This window comes from Erinaceus europaeus, chromosome 4, assembly GCF_950295315.1.
Source record: "Erinaceus europaeus chromosome 4, mEriEur2.1, whole genome shotgun sequence".
NCBI classification, from domain to species: domain Eukaryota; kingdom Metazoa; phylum Chordata; class Mammalia; order Eulipotyphla; family Erinaceidae; genus Erinaceus; species Erinaceus europaeus.
The window spans coordinates 81,336,166-81,351,350 of record NC_080165.1 but is presented as its reverse complement, the minus strand read 5'-3'; positions in this window follow the sequence as shown (position 1 = coordinate 81,351,350).

The following is a 15,185-nucleotide window of genomic DNA, read 5'->3' as shown; positions in this document are numbered from 1 at the left end:
GTCAGGACTAGGGTCTTGAACCAAGTCCTTAGGCATAGTAATGTATGTGCTGAACCAGGTATAACACCACTAGGAAATTTTTTTGTATAACCACAAAAATGCATCTTTTTTTCCTTATGGAGACAGAAGAAAAGAACTGTCCTATCTCCACTCTTCTTCCATATGAGTTCTGTCCAAATCATGTATTACTATATGTGAGTTTCCTCCTAGGCTTACTGTTTTGCTTTATCAGTAGGTTTCTTTCCTTTTTTAAATTTTTGGTAAAATTCCTTATTTTTATAAAATTCTTACATTAAAATATAATACTTAACACCTAGTGGTTTAAGTATAAGTTATCTTATTTTTTCCTCCTTTCCACCTCCAACATAATTTTGCTTTTAGTTGTAGGCGTGCGTGTGTGTGTGTGCGTTTCCTGTGATTTTTCTATAATATTGATCCATATGTCTAACTCTGCATCAGTAACACTCTGAAATTAATATATATGTTCCAGTAATTGCAGATATTTGTTGTGATATAAACTACTTATTCCAATTTGGGATATTTATCAAAAACCATGAAAAAGCTAATATAAAGCAATGAAAGTACCCATATGTTCATTAAAACACTATTTTTACAATAGTCAAAATATAGGGCAACTTAAGTGTTCATCTATATGTGCATAGAAAATAGTTACAGTGGAGACTACTGTAAAAAAGATGTTGTTCTTTGCAGCTATTAAGAACAATGAACCCACCTTCTCTGAACCATCTTGGATGGAGCTCGAAGGAATTATGTTAAGTGAGCTAAGTCAGAAAGATAAAGATGAGTATGGGATGATCCCACTCATCAGCAGAAGTTGAGAAAGAAGAACAGAAAGGGAAACTAAAAGCAGGATTTGACTAAATCTGGAGTAGGGCACCAAAGTAAAAAACCCTGGGGTGAGGGAAAGGGTGGACATTCGGCTTCCCGGGGCTGCAGAGGGGTTGGGGGTGAGGGAGATGGGATGGGACACAGTCTTTTGGTGGTGGGAATGGTGTTTATGTACACTCCTATTAATTTGTAGTCATATAAATCACTAATTAATATGAGAGGGGAAAAATTGATAGTATGCCTCAAACTTTTTAAAGCACAGACTGAATCATCTTAATACGTAGGCTGAGTCTTTGATATGTTGATTCTCTCAGAAGCCTAGACCAGGGAGAACAGAAGCAGCAGGTGGCACAGCTATATACAAGATGTTGGGTATTATACATCAAATCCTAACAAAGGGATTTCTCAAGTTAACCCAATTACCAAATAATGTGATGATAACAATAACTGTCTGTTGTCTTTTTGAACCGTAAGACAGCAGGAACCTCACATTTCCACTATAGAGCCTATATTTCCCCCAGTCCTGGAACCTTAGGGTGGGGTGCACTTTCCTGCATGCTTCTCTCAATTCATACTAAATAATATTCGATCCGCCGATCCCAGCCTAATCAACACAAGGAGTGCCACCCCAGCATGCTTCACTTCAGACTATGTCCAGAGTCTTCAGGTGTGGAATGACAACCCTTCAGCTTCATTACTCAGGTGAGAACTTTCCTTTCATAGTATTTTCTAATTCCATCCCAAGTGGTTCACTTCCTAACAAAGTCCCAAAACCTAGATATACACCAGGTCTCGTGAGATAGAGCATATGCTCACATGTATTCATAAACTAGGGCAAAATATATACCTGAAAGCAAAAGTACACAATAATTTGCAGTGAGTACCCCCCAACATTTCATCTGCACTATTCCAGCATTCAGGTCCATAATTGTTCAACAATTTGTTTAGTATTGTATGTTAACTCTCTTTTCAGCCACCAGGTTCCAGTTGCCAGCATGATGCCGACCAGACTTCCCTGGAGAGATGAACCCACCAATGTGTCCTGGAACTCTACTTCCCCAGAGACCCACCCTACTAGGGAAAGAGACAGGCAGGCTGGGAGTATGGATGGATCAGTCAACATCCATGTTCAGCGAGGAAGCAATTACAGAAGCCAGACCTTCCACCTTCTACAACCCACAATGACCTTGTGTCCATATTACCAAAGGGATAAAAAAAGGGAAAGCTATCAGGGGATGGGATGGGATACGGAGATCTGGTGGTGAGAATTGTGTAGAGTTGTACCCCTCCTATCCTTCATTTTGTTAGTGTCTCCTTTTTTTAAATAAATAAATAATAAATTATATATGTATATAAATAAAAGAATAGGAAAGCTATCAGGGGAGGGCATGGGATAAGGAGTTCTGATGGTGAGAATTGTGTGAAGTTGTGTGAACCTCTTATCTTATGGCTTTGTCAATGTTTCCTTTTTATAAATAAAAAAATTTAAAAAAGATGAAGTTTTGCTATTTTCAGCAACATTGATGGGACTCAAAGCTTGTGAAATCAATTTGATAAAGGCAAGTGTTATTTGATTTCACATATGTATAATATGAAGAAATGAATCAGTCAAGCAAATAAAACAGTATAGGAACTAACTTTTTCAGAGTTAGAACATAATTGATGCTAACCAGAGGTGAAAAGAGTTGAAAGGAGGATAAACTATAAATCGGTCAAATTTATGATAGATGGAAGCTACAGTTTTGGTGGTAATCATATTCAGTGTTCAGAACTGATGAATTATTTTATCATTTCTGAATCTCCATTCTCTCTTTGCTTTCTACTCCATTTACTTTCTGTTCTTATCTATATGATTTCTTTTTAAACTTTCTTTTGCCATAATTTATTGTACTTTTTCTAGGCATTTTAGTACAATCCATACGTTCCATACTGCACTTCCAAAATATGTTATTTCCCCAACAGTTTAATTTTATAAAAGTGACTCTGAAGACTGGATGGAAAATGCCCCTGAATAAAAGATATAATCATACATATTCAAAGGAATTTCTTTCTCTGTAGAGGCAAATTTTCCCCCACTGTACTTGTCAGGACTCAATCCCCATATCTGGAATCCATGGAGAAGGAGGACTGTAAATCTAAGGGGAAAACTCATTTCTACCCATACCTTCCCACCCACCCCCCTTTTTATTTTTTAACTTTTGTTTTTTATTTTGATTTTTGTAAGCTTCTTGACCTTCTTTTCCCCCCAAAGACTGTGTTTTTTAATTTTTATATTTATTTATTTTCCCTTTTGTTGCCCTTGTTGTTTTTCATTGTTGTAGTTATTATTGTTGTTGTTATTGATGTCTTCGTTGTTGGATAGGACAGAGAGAAATGGAGAGAGGAGGGGAAGACAGAGGGGGAGAGAAAGACACTTGTAGACCTGCTTCACCGCCTGTGAAGCGACTCCTTTGCAGGTGGGAAGCCCGGGGCTCCAACCAGGATCCTTACACCATCTTTGGGCTTTGTGCCACGTGCACTTAACCCCGTTACCGCTTGACTCCCCCAAAGTCTGTATTAATGAAGTTATATAAGATAGTATCAAGGGCCGTCTGGTGAGTCACTCCTAATTTCTTGGTCTTTCACATATGTAAAGGAGATACATGTTTTTAATAAATTTTATCTTTAATTTCCTTTTGTCAATTTGTCTCATGCTTATTTATTTATTCACTCACTGGAAAACCCTAAGGGGTATAGAATTATTTCATAACAGCCGTCACTTCTCATTTTTTGAAATTTATCAGTGAATTTTCTGGAGACAAAAAAGAGAAGAAATGTATTAATGAAGAGAGAGGGACTGTAACAGTGTTCCACAATGGCATTTGTAGTGTCAGGGATGAAATATGTTCTTTCGTGCATACAAATATCATCATTGAGCTCTCCAACTTTAGGAAGACAGAATTTAAACAACGAAGTAATTAACTCGTGTTTATGATGCATGTGTCATTTCTTAAAACTTAGATATTTTCTTTCCGTACTTATACATGTATCATATATAAAGTAAGTAGAACAAAGAACAGATGTGACCTTACTGTCAATATTGAGGATTTGATTTAAAATAACTTTTCTTTTTTTTTTTTTTTTTTTAAGGATCATTGAAATTTCCTTTATATGCCAGTTGGGAAAAAAATGTGTTCAACTATTTTAGCACTAATTTGGTATATTTGTATTCTGTATTTTGCAGCAAACTAGGTGTTTTCTGAGCTAACTACTTGTTCCAATTACACTGTCAAACTATTTTAGAAAGGAGGATATAGCTTCAGGATGCTGTCTATTAAACCATGAAAATAAAAATCACAATTACACTTATTCATTTCATCTTCAAATTTTAACATTTAAAACAATAATGCACTGTTTTGTGATGTCAAAACGACAATGATAAATTGTTTATTAATCCTTTGTCAATGAACATATCTCTCATATATTGTGAAGAAAATTAATATTGTTAAGAAAACAAGCAAATCTATTCATAAGATTCTCTTCCAGATAATGCAATATCCTTCAGCAATAAGTTATATTTAGTAGTCACTAAAAGAATAAATGAAAAATAAAATTTATGAGCCCTATTATTTTAGCCTTTGCTGTAGTGACTATATACTTATTGTCAACAATTATAATAGGGTTGTGTGGTGGTGTACTGGTAAGAACACATATACTATCATAACTGAGGACTTGGGTTTAAGTCCTGTTTCCCATTTCTAGATTTAGAAACTTCACAAGCACTGAAGCAGTGACAGAAGTCTGTTTTTTGCTAACTCTTCCTTCCCTCTCATTTTTTTCTCTCTTTATAAATAGAAGGAGTAAAACAGGGGGAAAATATGGTCACAGGTAGTATAAATGTGTCATGTGGGCACTGAGCCCCAGTGATAAAGATGGTGGGGAAAAATCATCCAACATGTTAGACATCATTTTGAATCTTTTTTTTTTTCCTCTTCCCACTTGTTTTGAGTGGTTAATAGTTAGGTACAAGTTCTTGTCTCTCTATGTGCACAAGTCATTCTCTCACCAAACCTAGACTTTTCTACCAGCATGCACCAGGACTCTAGTATTTCTCCATTCCATTATTTTCCCTCCTTCTCCAGAGCCCTTTGCTTTGGTGCAATACACCATATCCAGTCCAAGATTCACCTTATAAATCTTTTTCTTAGTTGACTTTTATAGTTATGTCAATAAAATATTGATCAGTAGCCATGTAACTAAATTCATTTTTTTTGGCCACCCAAAATTATTGTTGAGGCTCTGCAAATGCATTATTTTGTCACTTATGGTAGATTCATTGCACTTATTTATTATTATTTTTTGATAAAGGATGAGAAATTTAAAGAGAGAGGATTCAAGAGGGAGACAGAAAACAAAAAAGGAGAGATTTCATAACAAAGTTCCACTACTTGTGAAGCTTCCTCCCTGCAGGTGATCCTATATGGTGGTCAGAGTCTCTAAACCAGGACCTTGTGCACAGCAAAATATGTGCTCCCCAAGGGGAGCTATTTTCCATGTCCTGCATCTAATATAGTTCTGTTATATAATCATATGATATATAAGTATAAAATTTTGAACCTATATAAATTTATGTAATCAGATGGCGGGTACAGGTCCTGGAACAAGATGACAGAAGACGAAGTGGGGTTGTATTGTTATGTGGAAAACTGAGAAATGGTATGCATGAACAAACTATTGTATTTACTGTTGACTATAAAACATCAATCCCTCAATAAAGAAATTAAAAATAAATAAATAAATTTATGTAATCATAAACTTTCCTATGAAGTCATTCCATCTTTATTTTACTTGTAGGTATTCCTTGAAATGACTTGTTGACTCAAGTTATAGACATTTTGTAAATTATGTAAAGCTAGTTTATAAAACTACACTAGTTTTCTAGTGGGTTACTACACTACACACTCAATTATGTATTATCATAGAATATGTTCATCACTCTTGTGCCAATCTTTCTTATTCTACATTAGCATCTCAGGAGTTGATTTGATTTTGACTATATAGTTTACTTTGAGATCTTATCAAATTGCTGAGAGGTCCTATAAAAACTTAAGTTCTAGGGAGTCGGGCGGTGGCTCAGTGGGTTAAGCGCACGTGGCGCAAATCGCCAGGACCTGCGTAAGGATCCCGGTTTGAGTCCCCGGCTCCCCACCTGCAGGGGAGTCGCTTCCCAGGCGGTGAAGCAGGTCTGCAGGTGTCTGTCTTTCTCTCCCCCTCTGTCTACCTCTCCTCTCTCCATTTCTCTCTGTCCTATCCAACCACGACGACATCAATAGCTAACAATAATAAATACAACAATAAAACAAGGGCAACAAAAGGGAATAAATAAATATTTAAAAAAAAAAAAAACTTAAGTTCTAATCTATATTATTAAAGGTTAAATATTTCAACTTTATATTCATGTGAAGAGAATGTTTTAACCTGTGGACTGTAGCATAGCAACTGCTTTACTGTTTCTAGTCTGTAGAACTATACATTATACTTTGTATTGGACCTAATAGAGATGCCATAGGTACGTTTAACCCAGTTCCTTGAAATAATTATCAATATATGCCCTTGGATAATTATGTTATCTCATGAGATTTGGGTAGCCAGAGTAGTGAGAATACCTGGATAATTATTTCATCCACTACTGAAAAAATTTTCATATTATAATCACCTCACTGAGGTACTATTAATATTGATCAAGTATGAATGTTTATTGTAATTGAAGCTGGACATGTAACAGTTTTGTTGAAATCTCAAGATACTTATTTTTATAAATTATTACTTATTGGGGCCGAGTGGTGGTGCACCTGGTTGAGCACACATGTTTCAATGCACAAGGGCGCAGGCTTAAACACCCGGCACCTACCTGCAAAGGGAAAGCTTTGCAAGTGGTAAAGCAATGTTGCAGATGTCTCTCTGTATCTTTCCCTCTCCCCTCTTGACTTCTGGCTGTCTCTATCCAATTAATAAATGCAGACAAATAAAAAATTAAAATATATTATTTATTTTTACTTGTGATTAATAATGGGTTACAAGATTGTAAGATTATATAGTCCCATACTTCACCCACCACCAAAGTTCTGTGTCCACACCCTCCCAGCTCTCAAAGATAACCATCATAGTCCTTACCAAGTCTTAGTAACAGAATGTTTATCAAACTAAATTTTAATTAATTAGTGTTAGTCATATGGAATTCAGTCTCCTTTAAAAAAGTTTTCTGTATTGATAGCACTAAATGAAGCAACTGCTCCTTTACTATCAGTTCCAGGTTGTAGACTTACCTGCCATCACCAGTGACCTGAATAAAGAACCGAAGAATGGAAAGTAATAGGAGGAACTTGACTTATATGGTGAAATATTAATTATTTATAGACATCTCACATTTGAAGCTTTTCTATGAAATATATTATTATTATATTACAATTTTACTCAAAGTTTCAGAGAGTAGATTGTTTTACTGCAAATAATATTATCCTCTATGTACTAATTTTGCAGACTTTCACTTCTGAATTAGTGTGAAAATTTTCCTTTCATACTTAAAATTCTGCATTGGTTACTCTTATTTTCAAAGCTATAATCATTTCTGAAATAAATTACCTATTTTAAATGAATACAAGAGCAGCATATCACCTTTTTAATACACATATTCCGGAGAGCTGGCAGCAAAGCTGAAGGAAGATGAAAGTTAAGTATGCTTCCATTAGGTTTTTTTTTTTTTTTTGCCAAAAATGCAATTCTAATATTTCTTCTAGCTGGATTGTTATTTTATTCAAGAGACACACTTTTTAACAGCAGTCATATCTTTCCCCTTAGGCTCATTAGTGTAGAGGCAATGCTGTTCTGATTGTTCTCAATTGAATCTAACAGGAACTGACTGAACATAGAAAAACAGTCTTATAACATTATTGCTTAACATTTGCTGATGATACAGTTTGCCTAGAATACCATGCATTGTAAAATTTTCCATCAAGGCTTTTTAATGCTTTCTCTAAAATCAGTAATAGGGTGCCTTAAATGTCAAGTGAGCAGATTATTTTTGTATAATTATAAGTATACATATAGATGTCTTGGGTATGCCTGGTATTTCATATTTGCAGTAATTATTCATGTTTGTAATCTGATTCATACAGTAGCAGTCATGAACCATTCATTACTAATTAGAACCTAAAATAAAAGTTTAGTGTGCCAATAAATTCTATACACTATGTTTAAGTATTCAAGAAAATGTTAGGAAAAGTCGGATATTTGAACAACACGTGTGAAATACTGTGATGATATTTGCATGGCTACCATAGCATTATATAGCAAAAAGTCTTAAACTTATATATAGGTTAACAAAACTGTTCAGTTAATGGATAGTGTGTTTTATTTGTGGATTGCCTAATCATTTACATGAAAACACTATTTGTTCATTTATCCAAATCTAAAGAAGTAATTATGTTATCAAAATAGCAATGTTAGACTGTAGTTACCCAGATATGCATTGTCATACCTTGCCATAAGTGGCTCAGGTGTTAGTTTTCCGCCACATGGGAGGCAACCCCCAAAGAAATTCCAGGGCGATGGTGTATATTCCTGTCTCTCTGTTTCCCTACCTGTATGGTTAAAAGTTAAAAAAAAAAAATGGTGACAAGCAGCGAGATCTTACATTCATGAGCTCCTAACTATAAAATAAAATGCAATAAAATGCAGCTCTATATTCAAAATTATTCAGAAATATTTTATTTATTCACATATGCAGAAATAAAAGATCCAGACCCTGACTTGAATATTTAATGTCAATGTACAGTTCCTTATCAGATATCTAGGGATATTTTACATTTATTTAACTTAAAAGATATTTATATAAGATATAGTTATTTGTAAATAGAATTAAATGACATAAATAATGGTAAGATCTTGTATGGTATAATAAATCCTAACCATAAGATTTTCAAAGTAAACCAAATTCCCAAATAAGTTGGTTATAATAATAACTATCTATTGCCTTCTTAATCTCTAAGACGGCAAGGAACCCTCCTCTTTCTCAATAAAATGTGTGTTTTTCCCAGTTGTGGAACCTCTGCCACTTGGCCTGTTTTCCTTCATGCTTCTCTTGATTCATACCTTTTGATACTGCATCTGCTGATCTCAGCCAAATCAGTGTAACCAGTACCACCTCGACATGTTTCATTTTGGATTGTGTCCAGAGATATCAAGCATGGAATGTCAACCCTTAAGCCCCATTACTTTGATGAAAACTTTCCTAGATTATAGGACTTCTTAATTCCATTTCAGGTAGCATCCTTCCTAAAAAAGCTACAGAAACTAAATGGAGATTAGGGTGCATGAGACAGGGCACACGTGCACATGTATCCATAAGTTAGGTATATATCTTAAAGTAAAAGTACAGAATAGTTTTCAGTGACTCAAAAAGTGCAGTAAGCAAGTAGAAAGACCTAAAAAAGACAACATAAAGTATTTAATCAAATGGTTTCTACCTAAATACCCTCCTCACCTACTTCCTATTTCACTTCCCTCAATAACTCTAAGTCCAACCATGTCAAATAAAGTAAGGACTACAAAAGCTGGATAAGAGCAAAAGATAGGCATACTTTAATGATGGTCTTTTTGGTCACTACCAGGTCATCCCATTATCTGGGGCCCTAGTCAAGGAATCCTGGGATTCCTACATAGATATGATGGACCTAGAGTTCTAACAGATCCATCTTTCTCCACCAACACCAGTCATCTCCATCAGAAACAATATCATAAACCCTTTTGTGGGGACTCTACAGGATATTGCCCTAATGTAGAAAAACAGTGGTAGGGAGTGTCCCACTCTCAGAAAGGAGTCTGGGACATCATATTCGACCACTTAAGGAAGACGGGTCCTGAAATGAGTTCAGCCTGAAATGTCCATAGTTAGGGCCACGGAATAAGAGCTCAGACCTACAAGGATGCAGAGATTACACCAGCTCCTGTACTGAATATGAATAGGCCTGTGCCCCAGATCAGATCAATGGGGTCTATAGTTAACAATATTTATATATTTTTCCTATATTTGGGAACTTTTCTTCTGATCTAGCTTTCTAATTTCATTTCTAACCCTGTCATCACCACCACCACCCCCCCCCCCCACCACAAGACAATACTTTCAGCCCAACAGCATGTTAACTGTTGGGCTCAGGGAAAAATTACTAAGTCATGAGCCCCTTGGAATATACCTAAAATATACTTCCTAGATTTTTCCAAAATGGAGACCTCAAATCTGATGTGCTCTATTTTTATGTTTAGGTTCCTGATTATTAAACAGTTTGGGGCTCGGTGGTGGTGCACCTGGTTGAGCACACACATTACAGTGGGAAAGGTCCCGGGTTCAAGCCCCCAGTACCTATCTGCAATGGGAAAGCTTCATGAGTGGTGAAGCAGGGCTGCAAGTGTTTATCTGTCTCTCACCCTCTCTATCACCCCCTTTCCTTCTCAATTTCTGCCTGTCTCTAATAAAAAATTAAGATAATTAAAAAAATTTAAATTTATTCTGTTTTATATCTTACTGCTTTTCAGCCACCAAAATGACGCCAACATAACCTCCCTGGGCAGATGATCTCACCAGTGTGTCCTAGAATCTCACTTCCCCAGAACCCTACCCCACTAGAGAAAGATAGAAATAAGCTGGAAGGATTGACCTACAAACACTCATGTCCTGTGCAGAAGCAATTACAGAAGCCAGACATCCCACCTGCTGCACCCCATATTGATCCTGGGTCCATATGCTCAGAAGGATAAGGAATAAGGAACCTTCCAGTGGAGGGAATAGATACAGAACTCTGGTCATAAGAATTATATGGAATTGAATATCTCTTATCCTACAATCTTGTCAATCATTTATTAAATCAATAAAAAGCTATTTATTAAGTTCCATATGAAAAAATATTTTTAAAGGGAATTGAAAACATATTTATGGGATTTCTGTTAAAGAGATTGGTTTAATTTCTAATATTTATTTAGTAATTTGCACTACAGGTTATATGGAGTTGATTCCAGCCTAAACTCTCCTACCATCATCTTGAAAAAAATACACTAAGCTACCACATTTAAAACTTTCAGAAGCAAAACCTGGGCAAAGAAATAAGTTTAGGGCAGAGCTAAGGAGCAACAGCAGTGTTTTTTTCTCCCTTCCTCTCTTGGGTTAACTAGAAATACCAAAGAAAATCATCTGGGACCACAACAAGGCAGGACTAGAATGACTTCAAGATCCCAGCAAATCACTGGTGAGTGAAAATATGTGTGCTTGTGGAAAGAGAGAAGCCTGGGGAGAGATTAAGTGGCTGGCAGTTTACCAGTTGAGGCACTATCTCCAGTCTGTTTCACCAACAAAACGATGGCTGAAGGGAGGAGAGGACTCACCTAAGACTCACCACACGCAACTGTGAGTCTCCATTTCTACTGCCCTCAGAGGCTAGAGCAACAGAGGAGAGGCCTTGTGCTGACATCTCGGGACAGAGAACTAGCCAAGAAACTTGAGAGAAGTTCTATTTCTTAGCGGTGGGGCTGTGTGGTGGGAGCCTTTCCATGTTGATCTCCTGATGAGAACATAGTGAATAGTTGCCTCAAAACCTAAGGGACTTATTTAGAAACTCACAGGACCCAGCAGTACTGTCTGGCTTGGCAGAGAAGCTGAATTGAGCCTGGAGCTTTGAACCCTTGAGATGTGAGAGTCTCTTTGCATAATCGCTATATTATCTCTCCCCCACCATGTTTTATCTCTTTTTAAATTTATTATTTATTTATTTTTTATATTTATTTGTATTCCTTTTTTTTTTTTTTTTACCTCTACTTTATCTCTTGATCAGGAGTGAGTGATTAAGGTAAAAAGCCTACTTATAGTTTAAAAGCCCTCAGGATCCCATAGCCTACAAGGAAGAAAAAGAACAAAGAGGATTTAAAAGGCACTGTGCTCCAACTCAGGGACTAAAATAATATTGAAACAACTGTTAATTTCAACAACTGTGAACCCTTTAAGTACCTTACTTAGACACAAGTCAATCCAGGCAAAAGTGATCAGTAATTTGAAAAGTACTGAGAGAGGGACCTAATAATATACTATATAGAATGGTTAAACCAACAAGAAGAAATATTGGAGAAATGAACCAGGACAAGAGTGCAGCTAAAAGTCCCCCAAAGATTGAAGCACAAAGTAATGAGGTCAACATCTAAACACTAGTTAAGGAAATAATCACAGGGGTGAGTAAAGAGCTTGAAAGAATTGTCATCAGAAATGCAGAAACAACAAATGAGACTCTGGAAGAAAACACTAATTCTCTCAAGGTTATTAGAGAGCTGAGAGCTGAAATAGCTGAGCTAAAACACAACTAGATGAACAAGCTAAAACAGTATCAGAAGAAGGTAACAAAATAGATGAGTTCCAGAAAACAATAAAGGGGAGAGAGAAGAGAATAAATGAGGCTGAAAAAAGAATTAGCAAGATCAAGGATGAATTAGAGACATCTAAAAAAGAAGTAAGAGATCTCAAAAAGAGATTAAGAGATACTGAAAACAACAACAGAGACCTATGGGATGACTTCAAAGAAATAATATATTCATTATTGGCTTACCAGAGGAAGAGAGGGAGGAGAAGAAGGCATTCTTCAGGACATAAGACATCAAGTTTCAAATCTAGACAACACCAAAGACATAAAGGTTCAAGAAGCCCAGAGGATCCCAAACAAAATTAGCCCAGACTTAAAGACACCAAGACACATCCTATTTAGAATGGAAAGGAATAAGGATAAAGAAAGGATCCCAAAGGCTGCAAGAGAAAAACAAAGAGGAAAACCTACAGAGGAAAACCCATAAGATTAGCAGCAGACTTCTCAAGAAAACCACAACAGGCCAGAAGAGAATGGCAAGGTATCTATCAAGTGCACAATGAGAAAGGCTTTCAAACAAGACTACTGTATCTTGCTAGACTGTCATTCAGACTAGATGATGGCCAAACAACCTTCTCAGACAAGCAACAGTTGAAAGAATCAACTATCAGCAAGCCTGCCCTGAAGGAAGTTCTGAAAAGTCTCCTATAAATGGTCATACAACCATATATATGCCATCTATCAGAACACTCTAAAAATCTATAAGAATGGCGTTAAAATATCTTCAATCTTTGATATCAATAAATGTCAATTGCCTGAATTCACCTATTAACAGGCACTGTGTAGGAAGATGGATCAGAAAACACCACCCAGCAATATGCTGTCTACAGGAAACCCACCAGACTCAACAAGACAAACACAAACTCAAAGTGAAGGCATGGAAAAACATTATACAAGCCAATGGCCCACAAACAAAGGGCAGGGCCAGCTCATATTCTCATATCTGAAATGACAGACTTTAAAATAAATAAAATTTAAAAAGATAGGGATGGGCATTACTTAATGCTCAGAGACTCAGGCAATCACGAGAACTTAACTGTAAGGGGCAGCACATCCTTAAAAGGCAAGGCTCTTGGACCTGTGAGCAAAAGCTGGGAAAAGTAGGCCTTCTGTGAGCCCCTGACCTTTCTCTTAAGATAATTAGAGAAAGCTGAGAAAAGGATAAAGACTTCTCAGACTTCTTGGGAAAATGATAAAGACTTTGCAGACAAACTCCCTGGGTAAAATAGCTAGGTATCTGCATGTACTTTCTCACTCACGACAGCATGTACTTTCACTGTAAATTGTTTATGTCTTGAGAAATTTACAAAGTTACAGGATGCATTCTGTAAGTAAAAAAGACTGTGAGAAAAATAAATTTGGGTGATCAGTCATAGGGCTAGGGCCCTGCCTATACCATTTCACTGTCTTCTTTCTTTTTTCAATCCTCATGCCCTCTCTAGATACTGTTCCTGGTCAGCTGGCTCTGATCAGACTTAACAGTTATTAACATCTATGGACCCAATGAGAAACCATCTAAATACATCAAATATCTACTGAAAGAGCTACAGCAATATATAACAGCAACACAGTCATAGTAGGTGACTTCAGCACCCCACTATCTCAACTTGATCTCATCTTCCAGGCAGAAAATCATTAAAGAAATTAGGGAGTTAAAGGAGGAGATAGATAAACTAGAACTAATGGACATTTTTTAGAGTCAATCACCCCAAGAAACTGGAATAAACATTCTACTCAAGTTCACATGGGTTATTCTCAAGGGTAGACCATATGTTAAGCCACAAAGACAGCATCAGCAAATTCAAGAGCATTGTAATCATCCCAAGCATCTTCTCAGAACCACAGTGGAATTCAGCTAATGCTTAGCAGTCAACAAAAGATTAGTAATAGTCCCAAAATGAGGAAGCTCAACAGTAAACTACTTAACAACAACTGGGTCAAAGAGGAAATAAAGGAAGAAATCAAAATGTTTCAAGAGTTGAATGAAAATGAAGACACAACCTATCAAAATATTTGGGAAACTGCTAAGGGAGTACTGAGTGGGAAATTCATAGCCATACAAGCGCACACACACACACACACACACACACACACACACACACAAGAAAAAAGAAAAAGCACAAATGAACAGCCTGATTGCACATCTCAGAGACCTAGAAGAAGAAGAGCAAAGAACCCTAAAGCAACCAGAAGGAAAGAAAATAAATAAAGTTAGGGCATAAATCAGTAACATTGAAAATAATAAAAAAAACTATACAAAAAAATCAATGAAAGTAAATGTTGGTTCTACGAAAGACTGAACAAAATCGACAAACATTTAGCCAGACTCACAAAACAAAACAAGGTAAAGACCCAAATAAATCAAATCCTAAATGAAAGAGGAGATATTACAACAAATACCGCAGAAATTCAACATATCATACGAGGTTTCTATGAACAACTATATGCTATCAAGCTAGAAAACCTGGAAGAATTGGATGATTTCCTAGATACCTCTGAAATTCTAAAATTAAATAAAGAGGAACTAGATAATATGAACAGGCCCATCACAGCTAATGAAATTGAAATAGTTATCGAAAACTTCCCCAAGAATAAAAGTCCCGAACCAGATGGTTTTACAAATGAATTCTATAAAACCTTCAAGGAAGAGTTAAAAACGCTACATTTCAAAGTCTTCCACAAGTTTGAAGACACAGTAATACTCTCTTCCAGCTTCTTTGAAGCCAACATCACACTGATGCCAAGAGCAGACAGGGACACAACCAAAAAAGAAAACTATAGACCTATATCTCAGATGAATATAGATGCTAAAATACTGAACAAAATTCTAGCCAACCAGATATAGCAGTTTATTAAAAAGATTATTCATAATGACCAAGAGGGTTTATCCGAGGGATGCAA